This window comes from Ascaphus truei, chromosome 4 (genome assembly GCF_040206685.1).
Source record: "Ascaphus truei isolate aAscTru1 chromosome 4, aAscTru1.hap1, whole genome shotgun sequence".
Lineage (NCBI taxonomy): Eukaryota > Metazoa > Chordata > Amphibia > Anura > Ascaphidae > Ascaphus > Ascaphus truei.
This window is the reverse complement of record NC_134486.1, coordinates 150882004-150897372: the sequence shown is the minus strand read 5'-3', so window position 1 is coordinate 150897372 and position 15369 is coordinate 150882004.

Below are 15369 nucleotides of genomic sequence, written 5' to 3'. Positions count from 1 at the left end.
CACAATAAAAATTATTTTAAATACATTTTTATTGATAGTGTACATGTGCAGGGGGTCTCCGGAGCTGAATCGCGTTGGTTTCAGGTCTGGGGACCCCCGGCCCCCTGAGATCCAGCCCCCTTTAGGGGGTGCCGGTATCCCTCTGCTTGGTTTAAAGGGCCCGCTCACGTGATCGCGGCCTGTAAACCAAGCAGAGCAGAGGGATACCGGCACCCCCTAAAGGGGCCTGTATCTCGGGGGGCAGGGGGTCCCCAGACCTGAAACCTGTGCACTTCTGCTCTGGAGACCCTCTGCACATGTACAGTATCAATAAAACACATACAATATACAGTATAAATAAACACTCGTTCTTTACCTTAGCGGCTATGCGCTATGGTAAAGAAGCATCATTTCTGTATTTTAATAATATTGTACAGTGAGCAGGGGGTTCCCTGAGCCAGAAATTAATGCTCAGGGACCCCCCCTGCTCCTGCTCAATATTATTAAAAATACAGAAATGCTGCGTCATTACCATAGCGGATAGCCGCTAAGGCAATGAAGGGGTTAACCCACCGTGCCCGCTTTATTGTGTGTAGTGGGGATGGGTGAGGGGGGGTATTTGGCCCTTGGTGTGAGTTTAGGACTTGCGGGGGGGGGGGAGATTTACTGGTAACAGAAACATCTCTCTCCCTTCAGTGTAATCTGTTTAACAGAAACATTAGGGGGGAAGGGGCTTTAGGCCTTTATATCTCTCTCCCTTCAGTGTAATCTGTTTAACAGAAACATTAGGGGGGAAGGGGATTTAGGCCTTTATATCTCTCTCCCTTCAGTGTAATCTGTTTAACAGAAACATTAGGGGGGAAGGGGCTTTAGGCCTTTATATCTCTCTCCCTTCAGTGTAATCTGTTTAACAGAAACATTAGGGGGGAGGGGGCTTTAAACAATGCTGTGTATAATGTACAGGTATAAGGTTTTTTACAATTAGATAGATGTAATCCTTGGTATTGTAAGGGTTAGCTTTGGTTTTAAATTGTGTTTTCTGGTTGGTACTTACAGTATATATTGATTTTTGTTTACTTGATTGGTTAAAATAGTTGACTTGTTTGGAAGTGTTTGTATTTACTGGTAGAGTAGCTTGCAATTATATTGTTAACATTCATTTGCAGAATGTACAGTATATGGTGCATAGATTTTATGCTATGCATCATTTATACAATGTAAATGCAATGTACTGTGTGGATTGGAATGTTATGTTTTATATTGTAAAATCAGTTAGGATTATTAAATGGATTATTATTATTATTGTCTGTATAGAGAAGCGTTATTTGTAGGACAGTATGATTTTGATAACCATTCTACATGTATTTGTATATTGGTTCATCATCTGTGTGTATATACTGTATACTGTATACTGTATATATATATATATATATATATATATATATATATATATATATATATACAGTATATATACAGTATATATATACACAGTATATACTGTATATGTATAGGGATTGTTATTATATATATACTGTATATATATCCAGTATATATATATATACTGTACAGTATATATTTATTTCTCTTCATGTATTTATTTATTTATTTAGATTTATTTATTAATTGTGGGGCTGCTGTGCGTGAATTTTTTTTATTGGGGGTGAGGGGGGTGTTTGGCCCTTGGTGTGAGTTTAGGACTTGCAGCAGCAGCACAATTAATAAATAAATCTAAATAAACAAATAAATAAATGAATATAAATAAATACATTTAAAATATATTTTTATTGATAGTGTAGATGTGCAGAGGGTCTCCAGAGCAGAAGCGCACAGGTTTCAGGTCTGGGGACCCCCTGCCCCCCGAGATACAGGCCCTTTTAGGGGGTGCCGGTATCCCTCTGCTCTGCTTGGTTTACAGGCCGCGATCACGTGATCGGGCCCTTTAAACCAAGCAGAGGGATACCGGCACCCCCTAAAGGGGGCTGTATCTCGGGGGGCCGGGGGTCCCCAGACCTGAAACCAACGCGATTCAGCTCTGGAGACCCCCTGCACATCTACACTATCAATAAAAATGTATTTCAAATGTATTTATTGTCATTTATTTATTTAGATTTATTTATTTATTTATTGGCGGCTGCTGTGCTGTGTGTGTGTATTTTTTTATTGTGGGTAGCGGGAGGGTGGGTGAATGGGGTATTAGCCCCAACGATGGTTGTTTATGGCTTGCGGGGGGGGGGGTAGCGGGAGGGCTTAACCCCTTCATGACCATAGCGGTATTAACTGCTACGGCCGTGAAGGGGTTAAGTGCACCCGCAAACCCCCCCCTCCCTGCATTGATGTCGTGCAGTGTACAGTACAGTATGTAAATGTGGGGAGGGGGGGGGGGGGATCCAATGTGCATACTGTGAGGTCTAACCACCCTCACCCCCTACCCACATACCGTTACCCCCCCCGTCCTGGCCATGGCCCCTCCGCTTCTGCAAAACAGACACAAAAATTAAAACATACAAAGTAATGTCCCCTAACCCCTTAATCACCATAGCGGTTATTAACCGCAACAGTCATGAAGGGGTTAAACCACCCTCACCCACCACTCGGGACGCCTACTGTACATACCCTCCCACTCTAACCCCCCACCCCGTGAGGCCTAACCACCCTCAACCCTCACCCACTAACTACCCACAAGGGAGGCCTACCCACATACCATTGGAGAACCCCCCCCACCCCCCACCCCCAGTCCCCGCAATCAAAACAATGCACAGCCCCACAATAAACAGCATTCTATTTATTAAATACATTACCCACCCCCTGTGCCCCCCTATAAATACAAGATTTATTCTTTTACATTCAGGGTCCATAACGCAGCCCCACGCTAGTCCCCGGTGGGCTGGCAGGGCACCTGGACAGACCTACAGTTTACCAGCAGCATTCCACAGGTTCTGGAGGCCTGCTGGTGGATCCTGCCAGCACCATGGCGCCCAGGTGGTCTCCTTGGGTCACCGTGAGCCACAATTGGGTCCCCACGGTAGGCCCAAGGATGTCTGGGAGCCCCGGGTCAAATCCACAGGTGTCTGCGGGGCCTCGGGTGGTTCCCATGGGGGTCTGGGGAACTCACGGGTGCTCACTACGGGTCCGCGGTGCCCCCACAGAAGTGGGACCACACATCATCATCCCCGCACCTACGGGTCGGCGGTGCGCCCACAGAAGTGGGACCACACATCATCATCCCCGCATGTGTCACCCGTGGAACCACCAGCCTGATACCCTTGGGATACCCGAGGATACCCACAGGTGGTCTCCATAGGCCCCACGCAAAACCACGGAATCAAACCCTGAATGTAAAAAAAATAAACCTCGCCTATACATTCAATACATACACCCTCCCCCCCAACACCTACAGTACAATAATATGCAAAATAACTATTATCCAGATATGGATAATAGATTAATTGCCCATTATTAAAAACATTAACTAGCATATACAAATAAATAAAGTACTACTGACCTCATCAATACGAAGTGTCCGTTGCCAGCAAAATCCTTGTCTTGTCCACAACATACATAGCAAATACAAAGCCAATACATTGCAATTACATTCAGATATCAATTAACCCCTTAAACACCTTATCAGATAATAACCGCAAAGGTGATTAAGGGGTTAAGCCACACAGGCCCGATACCCACCCTCACCCATGAATTTGTACTGTGGCTTCATCATGCAACTATATATATATATATATATATATATATATATATATATATATATATATATATATATATACTGTATATATATACAGAGAGACAGAGAGAAAGAGAGAGAGAGATACAGTATACAGTACAGTGTATATATATATATATACACACGTTATATACACACCCATGATAAACCAATATAGAGTACAAATAAATGTAGAAGGGGTATCAAAAGCACTGTCCTACAACCAAACACTTCTCCATACATACACACTAAATTAAAATCAATTTCCTTTAATATTCATAACTGATCTCTCAATCTAAATCATCACTAAACCTCTGAAAAGCCATTTAAACAACTTACATTCCAATATAAATTATGCCTAAATATCTATGCACCATATACATTCTGCAAATTAATCAACCAAGTAAACAAAACTCAATTAGCAATCATTATTTACATCCCTAAACAATTCACACTAGATCCCGAACAATAAAACCATTAACAAATTCACGCCTAGAGCAGAACAATTAAGCCTTTGAAAAAATATAAGTACCGACAAAAATACAACCTTTACAAACCAAGCCTATCCCTGACCTTCCTCAAACACACAATACAATACCAAGGAATACAGTACATCTATCTAATTTTAAAATACTTTAAATTCACAATAAAGCATAGCAGCATACACAAAATAATTTAAAACACATCTAATCCAGCTTTTAAAACAACATCATTTCTTACCCTGTACTGTACTGTATGTATATATCTCTCTAGACATATACTGTATACATACATACATACAGTGGCAAGAAATGATATACCACAAAAAAAAAAAAAATACACATGTTAAAAAACCTTTTGAAAAAATTAACAAGTTAAATAAAATACATTTCTTTACTGTAGTTCACTTACCATTACTTGCCCCCACCGACTCCCGTTGCGCAGCTTACTCACGAACCAATCCACGATCAGGAACCCATAAAATAATAAACCACAAAATAATAAACATTAAACTAAAAATCCAAATCAATCCACGGGTCTTCTATCTGTAATCCATCTTCATCTGTGATCTTCTTTCTTCTATCTCCTTCCAGCGGGGCGGGGTCTTCTCCCCGTCTGCGGCCACGCCCTGGTCTTCATTCTTTCCCGGAGGTCCTTCCTCCGCGGCGTCTGGCTTCAAAATGAGACGACATAGGCTTTTAAAGGCCTATGATGTCACATTTTGCATCATGGTTCCCACGGTCCTGATTGGACCGTGAAAACCATGTGTTTTGGCCGACAAAAAAAAAATGATGACGTCACTTAAAGGGAATGAAAGCACAGCCAATCAGAATGGCTTTGCTTCAATTGCCTTTAAGATGACGTCATGAAAAGGCACATGGCCGTACACTCTGATTGGCTCTGGTATACCATGTGTCAGGGGCTTGGGGGAGAAAGGATGTGACGTCAATGAAAACCTGTCACGTGGTACGGTAGCCAATCAGAGCGTGGGAACTTTATCCCTACTCTGATTGGCTCTGGTATACCATGTGTCAGGGGCTTGGGGGAGAAAGGATGTGACGTCAATGAAAACCTGTCACGTGGTACGGTAGCCAATCAGAGCGTGGGAACTCCATCCCTACTCTGATTGGCTACCGTACCACGTGACAGGTTTTCATTGACGTCACATCCTTTCTCCCCCAAGCCCCTGACACATGGTATACCAGAGCCAATCAGAGTAGGGATAAAGTTCCCACGCTCTGATTGGCTCTAGTACCATGTGTGCACGGCCATGTGCCTTTTCATGACGTCACCTTAAAGGCAATTGAAGCAAAGCCATTCTGATTGGCTGTGCTTTCATTCCCTTTACGTGACGTCATCATTTTTTTTTTGTCGGCCAAAACACATGGTTTTCACGGCCCAATCAGGACCGTGGGAACCATGACGCAAAATGTGACGTCATAGGCCTTTAAAAGCCTATGTCGTCTCATTTTGCAGCCAGACGCCGCGGAGGAAGGACCTCTGGAGAAGAAAAAAGACAAGGGCGTGGCCGATGATGGAAAGAAGACCACGCCCTGCCCCGCCCAGAAGGAGATAGAAGAAAGAAGAATACAGATCAAGATGGATTACAAGTAGAAGACCCGTGGATTGATTTGGATTTTTAGTTTAAAGTTTATTATTTTCTGGTTTATTATTTTATGGGTTCCTGATCGTGGATTGGTTCGTGAGTAAGCTGCGCAACGGGAATCGGTGGGGGCAAGTAATGGTAAGTGAACTACAGTAAAGAAATGTATTTTATTTAACTTGTTAATTTTTTCAAAAGGTTTTTTAACATGTGTATTTTTTTTTTATGGTATATCATTTCTTGCCACTGTATGTATGTACAGTATATATGTCTAGAGAGATATACTGTACAGTATACATTCAGGGTAAGAAATGATGATGTTTTAAAAGCTGGATTAGATGTGTTTTTAATTATTTTGTGAGTTTAAAGTATTTTAAAATTAGATACAGTAGATGTATTCCTTGGTATTGTATTGTGTGTTTGAGGAAGGTCAGGGATAGATAGCCTTGGTTGTATTTTTGTCGGTACTTATATTTTTTCAAAGGCTTAATTGTTCTGCTCTAGGCGTGAATCTGTTAATGGTTTCATTGTTCGTGATTGAGTGTGAATTGTTTAGGGATGTAAATAATGATTGCTAATTGATTTTTGTTTACGTTTGATTAATTTGCATAATGTATACTGTATGGTGCATAGATATTGAGGCATCATTTATATTGGAATGTAAGTTGTTTAAATGGCTTTTCAGAGGTTTAGTGATGATTTAGATTGAGAGATCAGTTATGAATATTAAAGGAAATTGATTTTAATTTAGTGTGTATGTATGGAGAAGTGTTTGGTTGTAGGACAGTGCTTTTGATAACCCTTCTACATTTATTTGTACTGTATATTGGTTTATCATGGGTGTGTATACAACGTGTGTATATATATATATATATATATATATATATATATACTGTACTGTATACTGTATCTCTCTCTCTCTCTCTTTCTCTCTGTCTCTCTGTATATATATACAGTATATATATATATATATATATATATATATATATATATATATATATATATATATATATATATATATATATATATAGTTGCATGATGAAGCCACAGTACAAATTCATGGGTGAAGGGTGGGTATCGTGCCTGTTTGGCTTAACCCCTTAATTACCTTTGCGGTTATTATCCGATAAGGTGTTTAAGGGGTTAATTGATATCTGAATGTACTTGCAATGTATTGCCTTGGTTTTGGCTATGTATTGTGTGGGCAATAGAAGGAAGGCGCTGGCGTCGGACACTTCGTATTGATGAGGTCAGTAGTACTTTATTTATTTGTATATGCTAGTTAATGTTTTTAATAATGGGCAAATAATCTATTATCCATATCTGGATAATAGTTATTTTGCACATTATTGTACTGTAGGTGTTGGGGGGGGAGGGTGTATGTATTGAATGTATAGGCCAGGTTTATTTTTTTTACATTCAGGGTTTGATTCCGTGGTTCTGCGTGGGGCCTATGGAGACCACCTGTGGGTATCCTCGGGTATCCCAAGGGTATCAGGCTGGTGGTTCCACGGGTGACACATGCGGGGATGATGATGTGTGGTCCCACTTCTGTGGGGGCACCGCGGACCCGTAGTCTGCGGGGATGACGATGTGTGGTCCCACTTCTGTGGGGGCACCGCCGACCCGTAGGTGCGGGGATGATGATGTGTGGTCCCACTTCTGTGGGGGCACCGCGGACCCGTAGTGAGCACCCGTGAGTTCCCCAGACCCCCATGGGAACCACCCGAGGCCCCGCAGACACCTGTGTGTTTGACCCGGGGCTCCCAGACATCCTTGGGCCTACCGTGGGGACCCAATTGTGGCTCACGGTGACCCAAGGAGACCACCTGGGCGCCATGGTGCTGGCAGGATCCAACAGCAGGCCTCCAGAACCTGTGGAATGCTGCTGGTAAACTGTAGGTCTGTCCAGGTGCCCTGCCAGCCCACCGGGGACTAGCGTGGGGCTGCGTTATGGACCCTGAATGTAAAAGAATAAATCTTGTATTTATAGGGGGGCACAAGGGGTGGGTAATGTATTTAATAAATAGAATGCTGTTTATTGTGGGGCTGTGCATTGTTTTGATTGCGGGGACTGGGGGTGGGGGGGGGGTGGGGGGGGTTCCCCAACGGTATGTGGGTAGGCCTCCCTTGTGGGTAGTTAGTGGGTGAGGGTTGAGGGTGGTTAGGCCTCACGGGGTGGGGGGTTAGAGTGGGAGGGTATGTACAGTAGGCGTCCCGAGTGGTGAGTGAGGGTGGGTTAACCCCTTCATGACTGTAGCGGTTAATAACCGCTATGGTGATTAAGGGGTTAGGGGACATTACTTTGAAAGTGTTAATTTTTTTCTCTGTTTTACTGTACAGCAGCAGCAGCGGAGGTTGCCATGGGTAGTGGGTAGTGTATTGAATGTATTTATTGGTTATTATGCCTTAACCCCTTCATTACCTTAGCGGCTATACGTTATGGTAATGACGCAGCATTTCTGAACTTTTAATAATATTGTGCAGGAGCAGGGGGTCCCCTGAGATTAGATTTCTGTCTCAGGGAACCCCCTGCTCACTGTACAATATTATTAAAAATACAGAAATGCTGCTTCTTTACCATAGCGCATAGCCGCTAAGGTAAAGAATGATTCTTTAATAATGTGTGTGTTTTATTCACAGTGTAGATGTGCAGGGGGTCTCCAGAGCAGAAGCTCACAGGTTTCAGGTCTGGGGACCCCCTGCTCCCCGAGATACAGGCCTCTTTAGGGGGTGCCGGTATCCCTCTGCTCTGCTTGGTTTAACAGGCCGCGGTCACGTGATTGGGGCCTTTAACGCAGAGGGATACCGGCACCTCATAAAGGGGGCTGTATCTCGGGGGGCAGGAGGTCCCCCGACCTGAAACCAACGCGATTCAGCTCCCGAGACCCCCTGCACATCTACACTAGGAATAAAAATGTATTTCAAATGTATTTATTTGTATTTATTTATTTATTTATTGCGGGGATGCTGTGTGTGATTATTTTTTATTATGTGTAGCGGGGGTGGGTGACGGGGTTTATAAATGTGAGTTTATAAATAAAATAAAGAATATTATTTCTAGGGGCCTTAGAACAGAAGTTCCCACGCCAATTGCGCGCTCATTGCTCTTTTGTTACAATGTTTCTGGTCTTGCGGCTTTGCAGTCTGGCAGCAAAAAGCAGTTTGTAGTACTGAGTGTGAGATAAATTAACCAGTTCTTTTATTGCTGAAGTCGCCACCAAAAACTTTTATTTACAAATACAGTACAAAAACCGTGCAACACACAACAACATACAGTACAGTATCCTTTGTTTAAGTACAGCAGGTACTGTAGGGTAAAACATGTACTGTACAGTACAGCACAATATTACAGTATGGTCTCACTGAAAGTCCTCCCCATTTTCCATCCATGGCCGATGCCTTGCATGGCGCAAAACATTAATGCAGTCTCTAACGCCTCTCATTACAGGATCTGTAACAGGATAATAGCGCTGCATTTCTTCCACAATCTTTTTCCTTAAATTAGCAGGAAGGGCCTTTTTATGGCGATTCCCATCGTAATTTACTTTGAACACCCACTCGCAGTACAATGTGTAGGGAACATGGTGTTTAAATATGATCAAGGCATACTTGTGTGGTATACCAGCACTCCTCACCCTATACTTCTCCCTCAGCGCCGGTGTCAGATCGCACAGGGAGATGTCGGGCACTGTTTCTATGCGAGCGGGTGTAGGAGGTCTTTTGGGAGCGGGTGTACTTGAGGCGACGGGCAATGGTAGGGTGTCTGGGAGGAAGCTTTCCTCCGGTAGTGGTCGCCGGGTTGTCTCCTGGCGTGGTCTTGACGGGGTTGTCATGTCCTCCTCAATAGCATAGTATTTATTACTGCATCTTCTGGGGGAGGGGGTGTGCTTGGTGATGGACGGGGGCCGAAGCTCCCATTCATCACATCCATGTCACCCCCCTGCTCCAGCGTCGGGGAAACAGGGGCATTAACACCGAGCAAATAATGTATGCCCGCTATGTCAGCCTCTATCTTGTCCATCCGTTGATCCATCCGTTGCTCCATATGTAGGATCCGTTGATCCATCCGTTGCTCCATATGTAGCATCCGTTGCTCCACATGTAGCACCGACTCCAGAAGCAGATCTAGCTTTGCCAGCACAATAGAATTCCCGGGGAGATCCACAGTTAGCCCATTCAGGATCCGGTCTAACGAGCTGCTTGTGCATGGCATCTGGAGATCTGGGGGGATGGGTGCAATGGAGGATGAGATGGGGGTTCCCTGGAGAGAAGTGGCACCGATGGAGAGTGGAGGAGGTGACCTGGGGATGCCCGGTACAGGAGAAGCTGCAGCGTCGTCGAAGAGGGATGGAGAAGGTGACCGCTGGATTTCCGGGAGAGAAGCAGAGTCGTCCAAGAGCAAAGGAGACAGTGACCCGTGGATTTCAGAGGCAGCAGCATCTTCAGATGGAACCGGAGAAGATGGGGGTGGAGAAGCCGGGCTGAAGATTTCCGGGACAGCTACAGCAGAGTCGTCGAAGCTTATGGGAGCAAGTGGTCTGCGGATTCGGTGAGTTGGCTGCCATTCGTCTTGCGTACCGAGCACAGTACCGTATTTCTTCTTCACATAATAAGGCTGACGTGTTTTAAAACCCTTAGCCTTTGGGGTCAGCAGAAGGTTTTCTTTATTGGCCTTAGCCTGTCGCTTTGCCTTTGGCTTGGAAACGGTAACTGCCTTTCTCTTTTTCAGTGTGGCAGGCACAGCAGAGGTGAGATGGTTCTTGCGTCCATAGAACCGGGGATGCTCCATGTAAGCGGGAGGCACAATGCAGTATCTGGACAATGGCTCAGATAAAGATCAGCAAGTGGTGGGCTATGCAACGTGTACAACCTTTTATGCATGGCGGCCAGGTACAGGTGTTGAAAGTGGGTGGTCTGTAATGTGAGTCATTAACATATAAATACACTATCCATTTTGTGGATTCACTGCACATTGAATACACATCGACTAAACATCGAATACACATTCTTGTGTTTGTATTTCTTTCTACTCGCAGCAATGCCTGTTAAGAAGATTTCCAAGGATCACAGCATGAGAATGAAGGAGATGTACACGAGCGGAAAACGAATTGCAGATATCCAGCGCTGGTTAACTGCTTCTGGCCTCGTTGTGCCATCAAGCACCGTGTGCTATCATGCACAAGGAAAAAACAGAGACCGCAAAAAGGCACCAAAGGTAACAAATGCGTAAGTATATTTATAAAACTTAACCAAAAAAAATATAGAAAACTGTAGTGTACATCTACAGTATACCGTATTTATATAGTATATTTATATTACAACAGTATATACTGTAGTGTACTGTATGTGTGGTCAATTTATATTTTTTGTGCAGCAGTATACACTTTTGGTATATTGCAATTCATCTTACAACGGAATATACAGTATATGATGTGTATTTATTATGATATTACAACAGTATACCGTATTTATATAGTATATTTATTATATTACAACAGTATATAGTGTATGTGTGGTCAATTTATATTTTTTGTGCAGCAGTATACACTTTTGGTATATTGCAATTCATCTTACAACGGAATATACAGTATATGATGTGTATTTATTATGATATAACAACAGTATATTTATATAGTATATTTATATTACAACAGTACTGTATACTGTATATTTTGTCTATTTATATTTATAGTACAGCAGTATACATTTTTTGTATATTTATATTTACTGTATATTACAACATTACATGTACAGTATACAGTAAACATTTTATATTGCTGCATATTAATAACACAATATAATTTCTTTGCATTGTAGGGAGACTACTCTTCTGGTGGACAGAATAAGTGAGGAGAATGATGAGAGGAGCGCATTAAGGGTTAAAAACACTCTGCAGGAAAAGCACAATCTGACTGTATCCGAGAGCAGCATAAAGAAGATGAGACGCAGAATTGGATGGAAATATGGACGTGTGAGGTTAGTACTGGACAGTACAGGAGGTACTGTAAAGTAAAAGTGTTGTTTTGCAAACTGTACTGCGCTGTGACGCTAACATTTTTTATTCATTGTCATTACAGAGCGTACCCCATGATACGGGACGCAAACAAAATCAAAAGAGTGCTACAGGCCCAAGCATGGATCGACAGCGGTGAGACTTTCCAGGATTACATCTTCACTGATGAGTCTACTGTGTCGCTGGAGAGATTTGCAAGATTTGCGTTCCACAAAAAAGGCCGCATAACTTTGAAGCCGCGGCCAAAACACCCTGTGAAGCTGCATGTGTGGGGTGCCATCTCTAGGCGTGGACCGGGATGCATTGTCGTCTTTGAAGGTACAATTTCTCAAATATAATGCCGCCTAATGCACTGTACTTGACTAGTGTTGCCTTACCGTATGCACTGTACTGTACTATTGAGCACTTTTCTTTTCTTGCTATAGGAATCATGAATAAAGATTTCTTCCAAGACAACATTGTGCCCGTGATAGTGCGATACATCACACGAGACTTTCCCAATGGTCATCGCTTTTACCAGGACAATGATCCCAAGCACACCGCGTCGACGGCGCATATCCTTGAGCGCAGCATCAACTGGGTGAAGACGCCAGCGGAGTAAGTGCAGTAGACCGTGTCCCATTTATGTTCCCCACTGTTTTTACTGTGTACTGTATCTCTTAAACTAATTGTCCTTTCTTTCCAATCACAGATCGCCAGACTTCAATCCGATCGAAATGGTCTGGCATCAGCTGAAGGACCACATCCGTAAAGAGGCAAAACCCTCCAAGAAGGACGAGTTGTATAAAGCCATAATGAGTTTTTGGAACGATGTACTCACCGTGGAACGATGCAATAAATATATAGACCATATTGCCACTGTGTTGCCCATTGTCATCGCGCGCAATGGGCAAGCATCAGGAAAGTAGTACAGTGCTGTAGTATTGTACAGTAAGTACAGTATGATACAGGTAAGTATGGCACAGATTTTTTCTTTCCCAATAGTCAGAGTATACAGTAGTTCCAGTATACAGTACAGTAGACTAGTTTGACAGTACTACAGTAACTGCCTACTAACTGCTCCATTTTTTTCTTTCCAGAGAAAGCTGCACCAGCCACCTACTGTACAGTAGTTCTACCATAATACAGTACGCACATACAGTACAGTACAGTAACTGAACAAAGTTTTTGTTTTCTTGTCGTTCCAGGAAAAAGGGTGCCCAAGGGGAAGGGGGGGCCTTGTGTTCCGTCAAATCTGCTTGTGCAGTCAAATGTACAGTATATAAACAGCAGTAATGATGTACACAAAACCTCTCCTCTCTCAATGAACTACTGTACCGCAGACACAATGAGGATACTGTTACAGTATGAAGGGAAAAAGAACAGGATGGGTTATTTAACATTATACTGTGCAATATTTATACTGTATATTTATATATACTGTATTTTTATTCTAAAGGTATTCGAGAATGTACTGTACTGTATGAGGACCTGGTGACTTTCAACCCTCTCAGACCCATAGAACGGATTATTTCGCATTACTGTATATTTATCATGTATATTTTCAGTAATTTAGAAGCAGTGGCTGTTCTGAACAGAACAGTTACTGTAAGCAAACGGATGCACATCAGATTTACATTTCCAATTCGAGAGGGGATTTTTCCAAAGCAGGCAGGCCTCCCTCTAAGGGAGGGGGATGGTGGGATCATACACTGGCTGGCCTCCTGCTGAATCTTGTTACCGTAGCCAACCCAGGGCCAGATTAACAAAACAATGACTTGGATTGGATTAGCCAGACGATTGATGCTTGGCCAGGGAGGGATTAAAAACTCTAAGGGAGGGGGTGGGGTGGCTGAAATACTAGCTGGGACTGTACTGTGTCAGTATTTCCAACGGCAGGTCACCCTAATAATTGCATGAATAAACCCCCAAAGATAAGGCCCAAATATAGTACAGTATACTGTATACTGCATATACAGTACAGAGCTGTATACTGTATTATAAATAAATAATCATACAGTACTGTACAGTATGTATTATTGTGTGTTGAGGTTTTGAATTGCTGTTAACTCGAAATGTTTCACCATTGTATTGTACTGTATTTGTAAATAAAAGTTTTTTGTGGCGACTTCAGCAATAAAAGAACTGGTTAATTTATCTCACATAAAGTACGTGAATACGACCGCAATCACCATTGTAAATGGGTGCACACTGTAGGATGGAACGACAGGTGCTAAAGGGGTATACAGTAAATATGATATTTATCAGTGTTGATCAAAGAGAGTTGATCAGAAGGATTCCCCTTATAAAGTATACAGCACTCTATTGTCATTCATACAGTATAGTAAAGGGTAGACAACAAATGGTCTTGCAGTATACTGTATTACTACAAATCTGTCAGGTTGACCAGAATCACTGCGGATATCGGAAAATAATACAATTTTATTAATTCTATGTAGAATTAATAAAATTGTATTATTTTCCGATATCCGCAGTGATTCTGGTCAACCTGACAGATTTGTAGTAATACAGTATACTGCAAGACCATTTGTTGTCTACCCTTTACTATTTATTTATTTATTTTATTTATAAAATATTTTACCAGGAAGTAATACATTGAGAGTTACCTCTCGTTTTCAAGTATGTCCTGGGCACAGAGTAAAACAAAATAATACATGGTTACAAATACAGTTACATAAATGAACAAGGTATACATTATATACAAGACATTGCATGCACAGTTAAAGAAAATATATATTATGAGCGTATGTATTTTCTTTAACTGTGCATGCAATGTCTTGTATATAATGTATACCTTGTTCATACTATACTGTCCTGTATGAATCTTGTTACCGTAGCCAGCCCAGGGCCAGATTAACAAAACAATGGCTTGGATTGGATTAGCCACACGATTGATGCTTGGCCAGGGAGGGATTAAAAACTCTAAGGGAGGGGGTGGGGTGGCTGAAATACTAGCTGGGACTGTACTGTGTCAGTATTTCCAACAGCAGGTCACCCTAATAATTGCATGAATAAACCCCCAAAGACAAGGCCCAAATATAGTACAGTATACTGTATACTGCATATACAGTACAGAGCTGTATACTGTATTATAAATAAATAATCATACAGTACTGTACAGTATGTATTATTGTGTGTTGAGGTTTTGAATTGCTGTTAACTTGAAATGTTTCACCATTGTATTGTACTGTATTTGTAAATAAAAGTTTTTTGTGGCGACTTCAGCAATAAAAGAACTGGTTAATTTATCTCACATAAAGTACGTGAATACGACCGCAATCACCATTGTAAATGGGTGCACACTGTAGGATGGAACGACAGGTGCTAAAGGGGTATACAGTAAATATGATATTTATCAGTGTTGATCAAAGAGAGTTGATCAGAAGGATTCCCCTTATAAAAGTATACAGCACTCTATTGTCATTCATACAGTATAGTAAAGGGTAGACAACAAATGGTCTTGCAGAATACTGTATTACTACAAATCTGTCAGGTTGACCAGAATCACTGCGGATATCGGAAAATAATACAATTTTATTAATTCTATGTAGAATTAATAAAATTGTATTATTTTCC